Raw genomic sequence first — 13,331 nt, forward strand, 5'->3', positions numbered from 1 at the left:
CTTTCGTGCGCACGATGCAATGACATCACTCAGAAGTGATGTCATCGGGCTGGCGACAGCACTCGCAGCCACTCTGGGTGTTTCCAGGTGAACTCTATGGTTTTCCTGGAAGCTCTAGCCATTTAGGAGGAAAAAACTCTATGGTACCTATTGTACCATAGAGCTTTCCCTCCCAAATGGCTACAGCGTCTGGGAAAACCATAGAGTTTTACCGGAAACACCTAGAGCGGCTGTTGTATGCTGGCGCAATGACGTCACTTCCAGGTGACATCATCGTGCTGATAATGTCGGGGGAGGTTCCCCCCGCTGGTCCAATGTGAGCAGGGCTTGGCAGCCCTAGTCTACTCTGCCTCAAGGTGGCTCTCTAGGGTCTCTAGCAGAGGTCTTTCATATCACTTTCAACCTGATCCTTTTAAATGAAGATGTTGGGGACTGAACCTGGAACCTTCTGTGTGAAAAGCAGATAAGAACATAAGAGAAGCCATGTTGGATCAGGTCAATGGCCCATCCAGTCCAACACTCTGTGTCACACAGTGGCCAAAAAAGAAAGGTTCACAAGTAGGGCTAGAAGCGCTTTCACTTTGCCCCCCCCCCCCAAGCACCAAGAATAAAGAGCATCACTGCCCCAGACAGTTCAAATAATATGCTGTGGCTAATAGCCGCTGATGGACCTCTGCTCCATATTTTTATCCAAACCCCGCTTGAAGCTGGCTATGCTTGTGGCTGCCACCACCTCTTGTGGCAGTGAATTCCGCATGTTAATCACCCTTTGGGTGAAGAAGTACTTCCTTTTACCATTTCTAACCTTACTGTTCAGCAATTTCATTGAATGCCCACGAGTTCTTGTATTGTGAAAAAGGGAGAAAAGTACTTCTTTCTCTACTTTCTCCATCCCATGCATAATCTTGTAAACTTCTATCATGTCACCCCGCAGTCGACATTTCTCCAAGCTAAAGCGCCCCAAGTGTTTTAACCTTTCTTCATAGGGAAAGTGTTCCAAACCTTTAATCATTCTAGTTACCCTTTTCTGGACTTTTTTCAATGCTATAATATCCTTTCTGAGGTGCGGTGACCAGAATTGTACATAGTATTCCAAATGAGACCGCACCATCGATTTATACAGGGGCATTATGATACCAGCTGATTTGTTTTCAATTCCCTTCCTAATAATTCCCAGCATAGCGTTGGCCTTTTTTATTGCAATCGCACACTGTCTTGACATTTTCAGTGAGTTATCTACCACAACCCCAAGATCACTCTCTTGGTCAGTCTCTGCCAGTTCACACCCCATCAACTTGTATTTGTAGCTGGGATTTTTGGCCCCAATGTGCATTACTTTGCACTTGGCCGCATTGAACCTCACCTGCCACGTTGACACCCACTCACCCAGCCTCAACAGATCCCTTTGGAGTGCCTCACAATCCTCTCTGGTTCTCACCACCCTGAACAATTTAGTGTCATCTGCAAACTTGGCCACTTCACTGCTTACTCTCAACTCCAAATCATTTATGAACAAGTTAAAGAGCATGGGACCCAGTACTGAGCCCTGTGGCACCCTACTGCTTACCGTCTTCCACTGTGAAGATTGCCCATTTATACTCACTCTCTGTTTCCTATTAATTAGCCAGTTTTCGATCCACAAGAGGACTTGTCCTTTTACTCCATGACTCTCAAGCTTACTAAGGAGCCTTTGATGAGGAACTTTATCAAAAGCTTTCTAGAAGTCAAGGTAAACAATATCTATTGGGTCCCCTTTGTCCACATGTTTGTTCATCCCCTCAAAGAACTGTAACAGGTTAGTGAGGTAAGATCTTCCCTTACAGAACCCATGCTGAGTCTTCCTCAATAACTTGTGTTCATCAATGTGCCTACTCATTCTGTCCTTGATAATGGTTTCTACCAACTTTCGAGTATTGAAGTCAGACTGACTGGCCTGTAATTTCCTGGATCTCCTCCGGAACCCTTTTTAAAGATGGGGTGACATTTGCTACCTTCCAGTCCTCAGGAACGGATGCAGATGCTGTACCTCTGAGGCACAGCTCCTCCCTTAGGGGCTTAGTAGAGTAAGGGAACACAACACGTTGCTTTTGAACTAAAAAGTTCAATTCTAAAAATACATACTAGTAGTAGAGGCCTAATTTCCCCCATCATTTCATTTTTAACCTATGGTAGTAGCCCCAGAGACTATTTCCCTGGCAACCTCATCTTTCCAGCAACAGCTTTGTTCTGTGGAGCTACTTCCCTCCATCAGGAAACACCCCACCCACTCGCCTACCCACTTCTGATAAATTGCCACTTCTGTTAAAGTCCCACCTTACAGATCCTTTGGCGATTCCTTATTACTTCCTGTTCTTCCGCACTACCCCCCCCCCCCACAACTTTGTATCCTGGCAACCAAATCTCCCTGGCTCACCAGTTTCCCCTCTAGTCTTCAATTAGAGTCCTCCTCTGCTTTTCAGAGTGATGACATCATATGTGGACTTGAAAAACCTTTAAGAGTCATTGCCTTTCCCTTATTCTCTAGAAACCAGTCCTTTTTCTCTTCATCCCTCCTTATTTCTCTGTAGCAGCAGGGAACATTACTCCAGCTTGTTACCACTCACACCATACTCTTCAGGTTATCTCTGTGACCACCCATCCTGGATAATTGTCCTTGATAACTAGGCACCCAATGTCCTTGTAACTTAGCCATACCACCACAAATCCCACTTCTGGCAACTATACATCTCTAAGGCAGGGGTGTCAAACGTGAGGCCTATGGTCCAGATCATGCCCCCAGAGGGCTCCTGTCAGACTGGCAAGCAACTCATTGTCATCTGCTTCCTTCTCTCTCTCGCTTGCTTCCTGCTTTGCCAGGCTTGCTCAATCGCACAGGAGTTACAGAGCAACGCCTTTATTTTCTCCATTGGCTGACCAGCACATGAAGCAACTTGTGTACAAAAGCTTGCAATGCCCAGCCATTTTATTTTTTCCTCTGGGTCTTAGGCTCAAAGCCTAATGAGATTTCTGTAATTAATGTCAATAAATCAAAACTAGGTTTCAACTTACAGATACACACATGAACAGCATACTCAAGATTGTTACAGCACACACATTGTCTCCAGATTTTGATGCAGTGATTCAGAGCAAGAGGTGTCAGTTATCAGAGACTTAACATATTGCAAGACTGCTACTCTTTTAAGCATGTTTTAAGTTTTAAAAAACTCTTTAATTGTGTTTGTCTGTGTCCTTTACAAAGCTGATATCTCCATTACTTGGCATTACATTCTATGGCACACTTGGCCCAGCCTGACAAGGTCTCATTTATGCAAGATATGGCCCTCATAAGAAATGAGTTTGCCACTCCTACTCTAAAGTGTATGAACTTCCATTGTCATATAGTGGGCACTCTTAAATCTTCCATTGCTTTAGCAATTGCCAGCAATAATGCAACCATGCCTCTCTCATACACCTGCTCTTTCTGTGCCCCTACCAATGGTCCCTAAGCACTTGCCTTTCTGCATCTGTCTCTATATAGCTTGAGCTTTGGAACATGGTTAAGCAGTGACTGAGACAAACAGAGAGTTAATTCATCATATATACATGCTCATCACTTGATCTTTCTTCTTCTGAGAATTTAATTTGCACCTTTAATATGGGAAATGACTGCACTTAAAAGCATTGTTGTTGTTTTTACATTTTAGTTCCAATTTCCTTACAAGGAATTGTGTGTGGTGGGGGGAGGTAATACATGATCTCTCTTCATCCCTGTTATGCTTACAACAACCCTGTGAAGCCCAGTATTACTGGCCCAAAGTTACTCAAAAGTACACATGGCGCTGGAGTTTCTTGACTGGAACCTGAGACTAAGGGAGGTGGGTATGGAAGTAAGAGGGTGATAAGCCTTTTCTGTGCCATTTCCCTGGTGGGGCATGTCCCATCATGGGCTGCTTTAACTGTGGAAAGGGGGGAAAGGCAAATACTCCTAGCGCACTACTAACCCTGTTTTTAAAAGCCAACATGGAGATGACTAGTTGAGAGATCCAGGTTTGAATTCCCAGTCTGCCATGGAAACCTGCTGTGTGACCTTGGGCCAATCACACACTCTCACCCTAACCAACCTCACAGGGTTGTCCAGAGGATAAAATGGAGAAGGCGGTAATGTAAGTCACCAATGGGGAGACAGGCAGGGAACAAATTATATAAATAAAAAGTCCAGCACCCTGGCTGTCATAGCCCTATGAAAGTTCTCTCTGTGGATGTTTTTAAAAATGGTGTTTGTGCCAGCATTTTAACATCCAGCCTGACAAAGCATTCTGGAGAACTCGAAAACATGTGCCATGCATTGTGTTATTTTGGGTGGTCTTAACGAAACGTGTTACATGCCTTTTGTTTTGTAGATTAAACCACTAGAGAACTTCACCGCCCCCAAATGGGATGGTAGGCTAAAGGAAGTTTCAACCGAATGCGAATCCCTAGCTGGGGCTTGAGTCACACAGCACATTTTCGTGGTAGAAACTAGACTCCCCGCCCCTACCCTTTTTTCACCATGCTCTCGGGCCATTTCGCTTTTTGTGCGGGGCGGGGGGGGGGGGGGCTTAGTGGTGGTGGTGAAGCCCGGTGATGTAGCCTCCTCGCCCCGCCGCCTTTCCATCCTTTCTCGTCTTCTTCGCAAGAGGTGGCGCTGCTGCCGAGTGTTCCCCTCACCGTCTAATCCGCGGGCTTTAGGACCCGGCGGCGTCATGCTTTCGACACTCGCCCCGGCGCTCGCTGGCTGCCTCGGCTGTTCGTTGGCTGGCTGGCTTCCTGGCTAGAAACGACGGCGGCCTTGCCTGGTGCGGCTTCGCTCGGCTTCCCCTCCCCCACCATCAGTCTGGGCCGGTGCCTCCCTTTCGCCCTCCCGGTCATGCTACACCGTCAGGGCCGACCTCCTCAGGCCATGTGAGGGGCCGGCTGACACCTCTCAGGTGAGAAGGAAGGAAGGAAAGGGGAGGTGAAGGTGAGAAGATTATTTCGAGGAGTTGGGGGGGGGGGGAGGAAGAACCCAACTCGCCTCTCTAAGGGGAGTCCTGTTTGGGTGCGTGACGTGGCCCTGTTTTTCCGTTGGTGGTGGGGAAACCTTGGCCTGAGATCTTGGGCGGCGAGGGGAGCACTTCGTTCTCGTCAGATTGGCCAGAGGGAGAGGGGGAAAGAGGCAAAGTTTCATCCTGTATATAAAAGGGAGAGAAATCTCCTCCCTTCCCCCATCCGGAGAGGCCTGTGTGTAGATAGCGCCGGGGAGGAGGGCTCTTGCTTTGGAGAGTGGCCACGGAAGCGAGATCCTTCGTTTGTGGGAAGTTTATAGGGAAGCCCTCGCCTTGAGATTGCATTTTATTGGAGGGGGGAGCGGGACACCTCCTTCGTTGGGAAGCTGGGAGGGGAGGGAGTGACTGGCTCTCTTTATATAAAACAGTGGCGGCGGCGAGTATGCTGTGTGAGATGGGGGAACAGGAGGAGAAAGTGAAGAAGCTCGGATCTGTCCTTTGAGAATTCATGGGACGAAATGAGTGTTGAAAGGGGTTGGATTTTTTTTTTGCTGGAGAAAAAGTGTGAAGGCCGTATCAGAACGATAATGTAACAAGCTCATCTCTTCGCCTATAAAATGGATTAAATATTTATTTCGTTTTATCTTGATCTTTCTCTATGGAGCTCGGACACCATTCTCTTTTCTGCTTAAAACAACAGCCACTGGTTAGACTGACAGTGAGTAGCCCCCCCCCCCATCACCAGTGAGCTTGGTAACAGAGTAGGGGTTTGAATGCAGGTCTCCCAGCTTCTAATTCGGTATTGTAATCACACTTGCCCTGTCTCACTTCGTTGATAGTGTCAGGAGAGGAGAGGAAAAAGGTGTTGTCTTCCCCTGAAGTATGGCGTGGGGGGAGGGCGCCTGTATTTTGAGTGCAAAAGGTGTGTAGGCAGTTCTTGGGTAATTTGGAGTGACCAGACTTGTGAGGATTCCTTGTGATCTGGGGGAGGAAGAGTACAGGTCCTGGACTCTGGGGAAATGGGCTGCTATGGATATCAGATGTGTAAAGAGGGATTAATGGGCTTTCTTAAGACTTTGTTTTAACTAGGCTAAGGTTAACATCATTCTTGGATGATAATATGATAGGACCAGATGTAGGAGTTCTGATTTTCTATTAAAAATTCTTTCTTGGTTATGCAGCTTGTGAAAAAAAAATGGTTTGGAAACAGTGAAAAGGGTGATGTACAGGAATATGAATAGGTAGCTGGATTTTTCTTTGGAGATGTGAAAAAATGCTGGCAATCTGTTTTCTAGTATATGCATATTTAGATACACTTATGTTACACACACACCGCTGGTTGATTCAGGAGTTCTGAATCTCATGTTTGGTGCTACCGTGGTCTGCATAGTTGCTGGGGAAGAGGTAGGCAGCATGTGTCTTAACTGGTGGAGATAGCTTGTGACGCTAGAGATCCTTTCCATATATGGCTTGTAACATTTTGTGTCTTGATGGTATGGGAATGGTTTCTGATAGCAATCCCTTATGTATTTGAGAAGCTGAGAGACTAAGATCTTTATCCTTGTAGCAGAAGGGCTGTGAGTATGGTTCTGGGAAATGATGGCTAGAGTTGAGAGCCCTTTGTGTGGGAGGTGGGTTGTAAGGCCAGGGAATCCCTGGTGACTGGCTTTGGGTTAAGTGAGAGTGCTTTGGGCAGTCCTCTTTGCCTGCCTAAATATTCACATAGAACATTAATGCAAACAGCCTCCTTCCTCTTCTCCCTCCCCTTGCAGGAAGTGGCTGGGAAATGGTAGCTCTGTTTGTTGTTTTTTGAAATGTCCTTTTAAATCAGATTTGGTTTCAGTTTCTAGCTCTCTCCCAGCTCCTTGGCTAGATTAGCCCTGTTCCTGGCAGCCAGTTGGCACAAGACCCTGCCATTTGGGGTCACTGCCTTCTTTAAAAAATTGTTACGCAAAATTTAAAGAGACAGTCATTTAAAATATTTTAAAAGATCTGAACTAGAAAAATGGCATCCATATCTTGGACATATGAATAACCCTTGTAAGTGTCCATATTTCTCCTTTTGATATTTGCTGTCTATCACAAATCAAACAGTAGAATAAAGCTAGCTTTATTCTACTGTTTGATTTGTGATAGACAGCAAATAGTCTGGTGGCACCTTTAAGACCAGCAAAGTTTTATTCAAGGTCTGAGCTTTCGTTTGCAGGCGCACGTCTTTAGATACATTGAAATGGAAGTTAAATACAGACCAACCGGCTGCCCACCTGGACAAATAAAACCGGACAGTCTGCTTCCTTCCATTTTTTGTATGAACAGCCTTTTCTTATCCTAGAGCTATTTTAAAAAAAGAAAAAATATGTATACAGCCATATTAGGTTGTCCTAAGGTGAGTACACTATTAAAGTGTGCTCCCATTTGAAATGGAGATGGCATCCTGAAATGGAGGACATCCTGGTTTGTGTTCTGTAGATGAACTTACATCCATATGTCAGAGTTATAGACAGCTGTCCACTACTGCAAACTGTGTGCCAATTTCTCAAGAGGTAGGGGGAAATTGTGGATTGGTTGCATTAAGAAAATGCTCTGTCTTTTTGTTAAACTTTACATGGGAGTATGTGCTACAGAAGCCAAAATATCCCAAGGCGGCTAACAAAAGTGTGTTGCCAGGTTAGGATCAAGTAATGCCACCTCTACCCTGTGAAGAAAACCATGAAATTGTCAAAATTTTTCTGGTCCTTCCTTGCTTGTAAATTTACAATTAGATCTAATGGACCCATGTATTAAACAGCATGGGGAGTACTGGGGAGCTACAGTACTGGGAGCTACAGTTCATTGAGGGAATCATGAGTGCCAACATGTACTGTGACATACTGAAGTAGAGCATGATCCCCTCCCTTCGGAGACTGGGCCACAGGGCAGTATTCCAACATGATAACAACCCCAAACACACCTCCAAAACAACCACTGCCTTGCTAAAGAAACTTGAGGGTAAAGGTGATGTACTGGCCAAGCATGTCTACAGACCTAAACCCTATTGAGCATCTGTGGGGCATCCTGAAACAGAAGGTGGAGGTGCGCAAGGTCTCTAACATCCACCAGCTACATGACATAATGGAAGAGTGTAAGAGGACTCCAGTGGCAACCTGTGACACTCTGGTGAACTCTATGCCCAAGAGGGTTAAGGCAGTGTTGGAAAATAATGGTGGCCACACAAAATATTGACACTTTGGGCCCCATTTGGACATTATCACTTAGGGGTGTACTCACTTTTGTTGCCAGCACTTTTGTTGACATCAGTGGCTGTGTGTTGCATAATTTTGAGGGGACAGCACATTTACACTGTTATACAAGCTGTAGACTCACTACTTTACATTGTAGCCAAGTGTCATTTCTTCAGTGTTGTCACATGAAAAGATATATGTAAATATTTACAAAATGTGAGGGAGTGTACTCACTTCTGTGACATACTGTAGGTTAGATAAATTTTGGTACCTCAACCTCTGTTTTCTAAAGGTTGTTTTGAAGATAAGCATGAGGTTGTTTTGAGGATAAGCATGAACTTCAAAAAGTACCATAATTCTATGTTGATGAGCACATGTTTTATATTTTCCCCCCAAGGAATGTCAATTTCTGGTAAGGAGGGAGAAGTCTGCAGGTATGGGGCTCCAGGGAGGATTGAGCGCACTGTCTGAAGTGAGTTCAGACAGTTTAGGGTAGGAAGTCTCTAGCTTTTAGACAAATCAACCTCATATTTGTGGTGGGAGAGTGTGAGCAACTGCCAGTCACAATAACCTACTCACTGAGGATCAGTTAAGAGTGGGACAGGTCATGATCAGAAAACGTTGACCCATCTAAATAAACATGGTATTAACTACTTGTAAATGCTGCTGCCATAACCACTTGGAACACTGGACATGGATCAGGTGTCTTGTGACAGGAATATTCAGTTTGTGTGGTTCCTTGTCAGTTTTCCTGCTAAAGAATCCTCACTGTCCTCCTTCTCCCCCTTACACTTAAGAAACTTTTTATTCTATGGGGAGTATTAGAGAGACATGGGGCTGAGATACAAAAGTGACAATCTCCAACTGCATTAGCTTCTCAGCATTACCCCAGCATGTGTGGTTCCTGTGTACCTTTAAATCATCAAACCACACTCCACTCCCAGTAGCTGTTGTTGGCTGCAATTAATTCATCCATTTTCCTTGGCTTCTTTCCTAGCATGCTGTTTTGCCTTCCCCTTTAATTACAGTGTCTTCTTAGCACCTCCCTTCACCTCTGCTAAAGCCCAGTTTGTCCCTGTGCTGGAGCAGCAGCTGCCTTTTCCACTGCTGCTGTGACCCTTAAATGATATTATAAGCATGCTGATGTTGGATGCTGGACTTCTTATATGTTGCTAGGGTGGCATCCATTGCTTTTTGAAGGAGAAATGGCAAGTGAATAAGGTGGCTTTAGTACAAACAGGGATGATTCTTGATGATGCAAACTGAGTTGGGGGAAGGGCATTTGTTGTGCTGCTATTAGTAGCAGCATTTCCCCCCTGCAGTTACAATAGCCTTCCAGTTTAGGTGGTGGAGCTTGGCATGACATTGCAGTAATAGGGGGTTGCTTATGTGTGTGTGAGAAACAAGCTTCCTGATGCAAGAGTTAATGAACCAGTGAAGCAGAAGCTGTGTTTGAAATTATTCTTTTACTGACATTTAGTACATTTGCATCTGTTTTGGATGTATAAACTGGATCTTGACAATGATTGCTAGCTGGGAAAATGGGCAGAGGGGATAATTCTAAACTAGACGAAGAATTTATGATCTCAGGTTGACAGAGAAAAGCTGCTAGAGCTGTTCCACATCCCCCCCTTGCAATCCATTTTTTGGATGGCCTTTGTTCAGAAGGGGTTAGCGAAGGGTTTCTAAGATCTCCCTGTGTGGGTCAGTTTCGAAACATTGTTTAAATACAAATTCTAGCACCATGTAATGTTTTTGTGAGTGGCCCATGAAGATTATGACTTTAATATGATCGATTCAACTGTGTCACCGGGAAATTTGACCATTGTTGTAGTTTTGAAAAGAAGAACCTGCTTTGCACATGATATAGCCTCAGACTTCAGACCACTGAAGGGAGCATTGGTGAAGTTCATAAAAATTGTCAGTTCAAAAAGTGACTGGGTTTTTTTGTTGTTTTTTAAAGTATAAACCCTGTGTCTACCTTGTTGGAAGCAGAAAGTGATCCGTTTATCTGATCCAGTAAGGTTTTGCATGGATAAAAAGGTGTCATGTATGTTTCATTATATGCAGGAGTACTGTTCCCACACTTAAACATAGTATACTTCCTACACCACTGAAGTTTCTGGATATTCCAAAGTTCTTGTTTGTTTCCCCATGATTCCTTGCAAGCCATCACTGATTGTATTTTTCATGCCCTGGGAACAGCTGCAAAAGATAGTTGCCTCATGAAGAAACTTTTCTCTGCTTTTCTAACATTCTTAAACACAAACAGATCAGTTGAAGGCTTCTATTGTGTCTTACATTCAGATGACTACTCTTCCCACGCTTCAGTTAATTCAGATATTGAAGTGTGTTAAAGGTATGGTAAAATTGGAAGTAACGGTTCATAAGAACATACTTTTGTGTTCTGATCATACCTATGTGAGTAGTAGCAGCCTCTGCTCCCATTGGGGAGAGGCTGATGTTCTGTGGTAGAGCATCTATCTTATTGACATGCAGAAGAACCCTGATTCAATCCCTGGCATCACCAACTAAAAGGATCAAGGTGGTAGGTGATGGGAAAATTCTCTGCCTGAGACTCTGGAGAGCTGCTGCCAGTCTGAGTAGATAATACTGACCTTGATGGACCATTGTCTTGCTCAGTGTATTCTTGCTTCAGGGAATAGGGTTTTCAGTGACTACCTCTCAAACTTCCTTTGACTAGAGTTTTCACACTCATTTTTTTTGTAAACTGTTGAGAGTGGAATTTCACATAATAGTTGAAGTACTGACTGTGGAACTGCCTGAGCCTTACATTGGGTCTGATTTAAATGTGATGGCACAGAAGAACTTACCTGCATGACATTGCACATGTCCATCATCTAGTTTAAACTGGACCCTCAGCTGCTGTGTTCACAGTAGTATACCACATGCCTGCAGCATGCATAAAGGTCTGATTTAAACAAGATACTAGGTTAAAGCAAAAGTAAGCTGTGCTGTCCCACCAACATTGCATTTAAATCAGATCTCCAGCATATTCCCTAACAGCAGGCTGTGTGAGAGAGAAGATGGAAGGGATGGAGTTGAGCCTTCTTTGTATCGCTTTCCTCTCTGTTTGGAAAGTGGAGCTTGGATCAGGGGAAAGCCCACAGCCAGGCCTCCTTAAACTGTGTTCTTGATTCTGCGAATAGGGTAGGGGTTGAGAAAAAGTAAATCCAGAGGTCTGGGTAAGAAATTGTTTACAGCCTTGGGTGGAAGTGAAGCCAAGTGGTAACTGTTCAATCTGAGGATCCTGGATTCAATATATAATAAACTGTGGCTTCATGCACCTTCTGTTTCTGAAAAAGCTTACTAGGAGGGGAGGGCAGTGCATTGTCAAACCAATATGAATCTGTAGCTTGAGCTCTTCCATCCCTCTTCATTCAGCCATGGGATGCCTTCATTGGCAGCTGTCCAGGCCTGCCTTGAGAAATTTTTCTTTAGTTTCCATGTCAGACAAGAAAACAAAAGGGGGAACATTTTGTAAGACGCTGGCAGGATTGCCTTGTTTGGGAGCTGCAGATGACCCACTGGAAGGGCTAAGCCCCATGCCAAGAATTTACATCCTCTCTCTTATTGTCAGACTTCTGTGAACAGCACATCTATTTAATGCATTAATTTCAGTTACAGGAAATGCTGGGATTTTTCTCCCCCAACATTGCAGAGAGGCAAAAGTTCATCTGCATCTCTGCAGGATAGAAAAATGACTAGCTAAGTGGGGTGCAGTGATGCCTTGGTAAAGTTTGTGTCATCTGATGTAGAATTTCATTTGCAATCTCAAGCTATCATGTTTAGCCTATGAAGGACCGTGGAGAACAGCAGAGATACCATCATTGGCTTACTCACTAGAATGTTATAAGGTGTTGTACGAATGACAACCCTCTCCATAGTAGTTGTTTCTTAGCTGTTTTATTTATTTTATTTCTACACTGCCTTTCTCCCCAGTGGAGACCCATAGTGGCATACATTGTTCTCTCCTCCATTTTATCCTCACAACCACTGTGTGAGGTGGCTAAGGTCCAAGGTAACGTAACAAGCTTCCGTGGCAGAGTGGGGATTTGAACCTGGATCTAACCACAACACCATATTGGTTTTACAGAACTGTTTGATCCCTACATTTTCTCTTGAAGGAGCTTACTTATGTGCCTGTTTGCAATACAAGTGCACATGTTCATATTAGAATCACTTGTGTGGTCACATTGATGCTAGCCAGTAAAAGATAATCTGGTAGTTTAGCAAAGACTGTATTTAAATAGATCCTAGTATTTAAGATATGGTGGCTGAATGGGACGGTGGCTCAGTGGTAGAGCATCTGCTTGGGAAGCAGAAGGTCCCAGGTTCAATCCCCGGCATCTCCAAAAAAGGGTCCAGGCAAATAGGTGTGAAAAACCTCAGCTTGAGATCCTGGAGAGCCGCTGCCAGTCTGAGAAGACAATACTGACTTTGATGGACCAAGTGTCTGATTCAGTATAAGGCAGCTTCATATGTTCATATGTTCAATGGGCATCAAGACCTAGTTGAACCTTGTCCACTCAAGATGAGCAGGTCATCTCCTTGCTTTCCCTTGTGCTTCCTTTTGCATCAACATAAATAGAAAACTCCTGTTATGTTTTCAACAGGGTTGTTGAAGAGGTTGTGTTGTTTCTGATATGGGCATGTGTCTTATCAATAGAGCAGCTACCCACTATCCCTTTGAATATGCTAACTACCCTATTGTTGATGAAGACAGTTAGTGAACTGCTCGTCTTGCTGATTTGGAGAGCTGGTACAGATAGTAGCTAAGAGACTGTGCTATGAACCAGGAAGCCCTCAGTTAAAATCTACCGTGACCTTACTAGATAGATGTAGGCAAGCCGCAAATATACCTTCTCAGGCCTTTTCTCACTCACCTATTTGAATATGAGAATACTATTTTACATAGGTTTGTGGTAAGGATTACTGTGATAAGGTATGTGAAGCATTTTGACCACTGAAGAGTTACTTCAGTATCAAGCATTAGTATTTTTTGTAGTTGTTAGCCAATGGCTGACTGAAGTGAAATGAAGGAAGATTTGTACAGCTGTATTGGAAGAGTGGCATCTGATCTGCG

General features: G+C 44.2%; 1 protein-coding gene across 1 annotated transcript in view; it reads left to right on the forward strand.

Annotated features, from left to right (window-relative positions):
- Positions 1–4,787: 4,787 nt before the first annotated feature.
- Positions 4,788–13,331, forward strand: part of BAZ2A (bromodomain adjacent to zinc finger domain 2A) — a 49,632-nt gene continuing 41,088 nt past the window's right edge. Inside the window, exon 1 of the mRNA XM_060253352.1 lies at positions 4,788–4,946. The gene's annotated coding sequence lies outside the window, so the exon portion shown is untranslated. The remainder of the gene's footprint in view (positions 4,947–13,331) is intronic.

Source organism: Heteronotia binoei, chromosome 13 (genome assembly GCF_032191835.1).
Source record: "Heteronotia binoei isolate CCM8104 ecotype False Entrance Well chromosome 13, APGP_CSIRO_Hbin_v1, whole genome shotgun sequence".
Classification (NCBI taxonomy): Eukaryota; Metazoa; Chordata; class Lepidosauria; order Squamata; family Gekkonidae; genus Heteronotia; species Heteronotia binoei.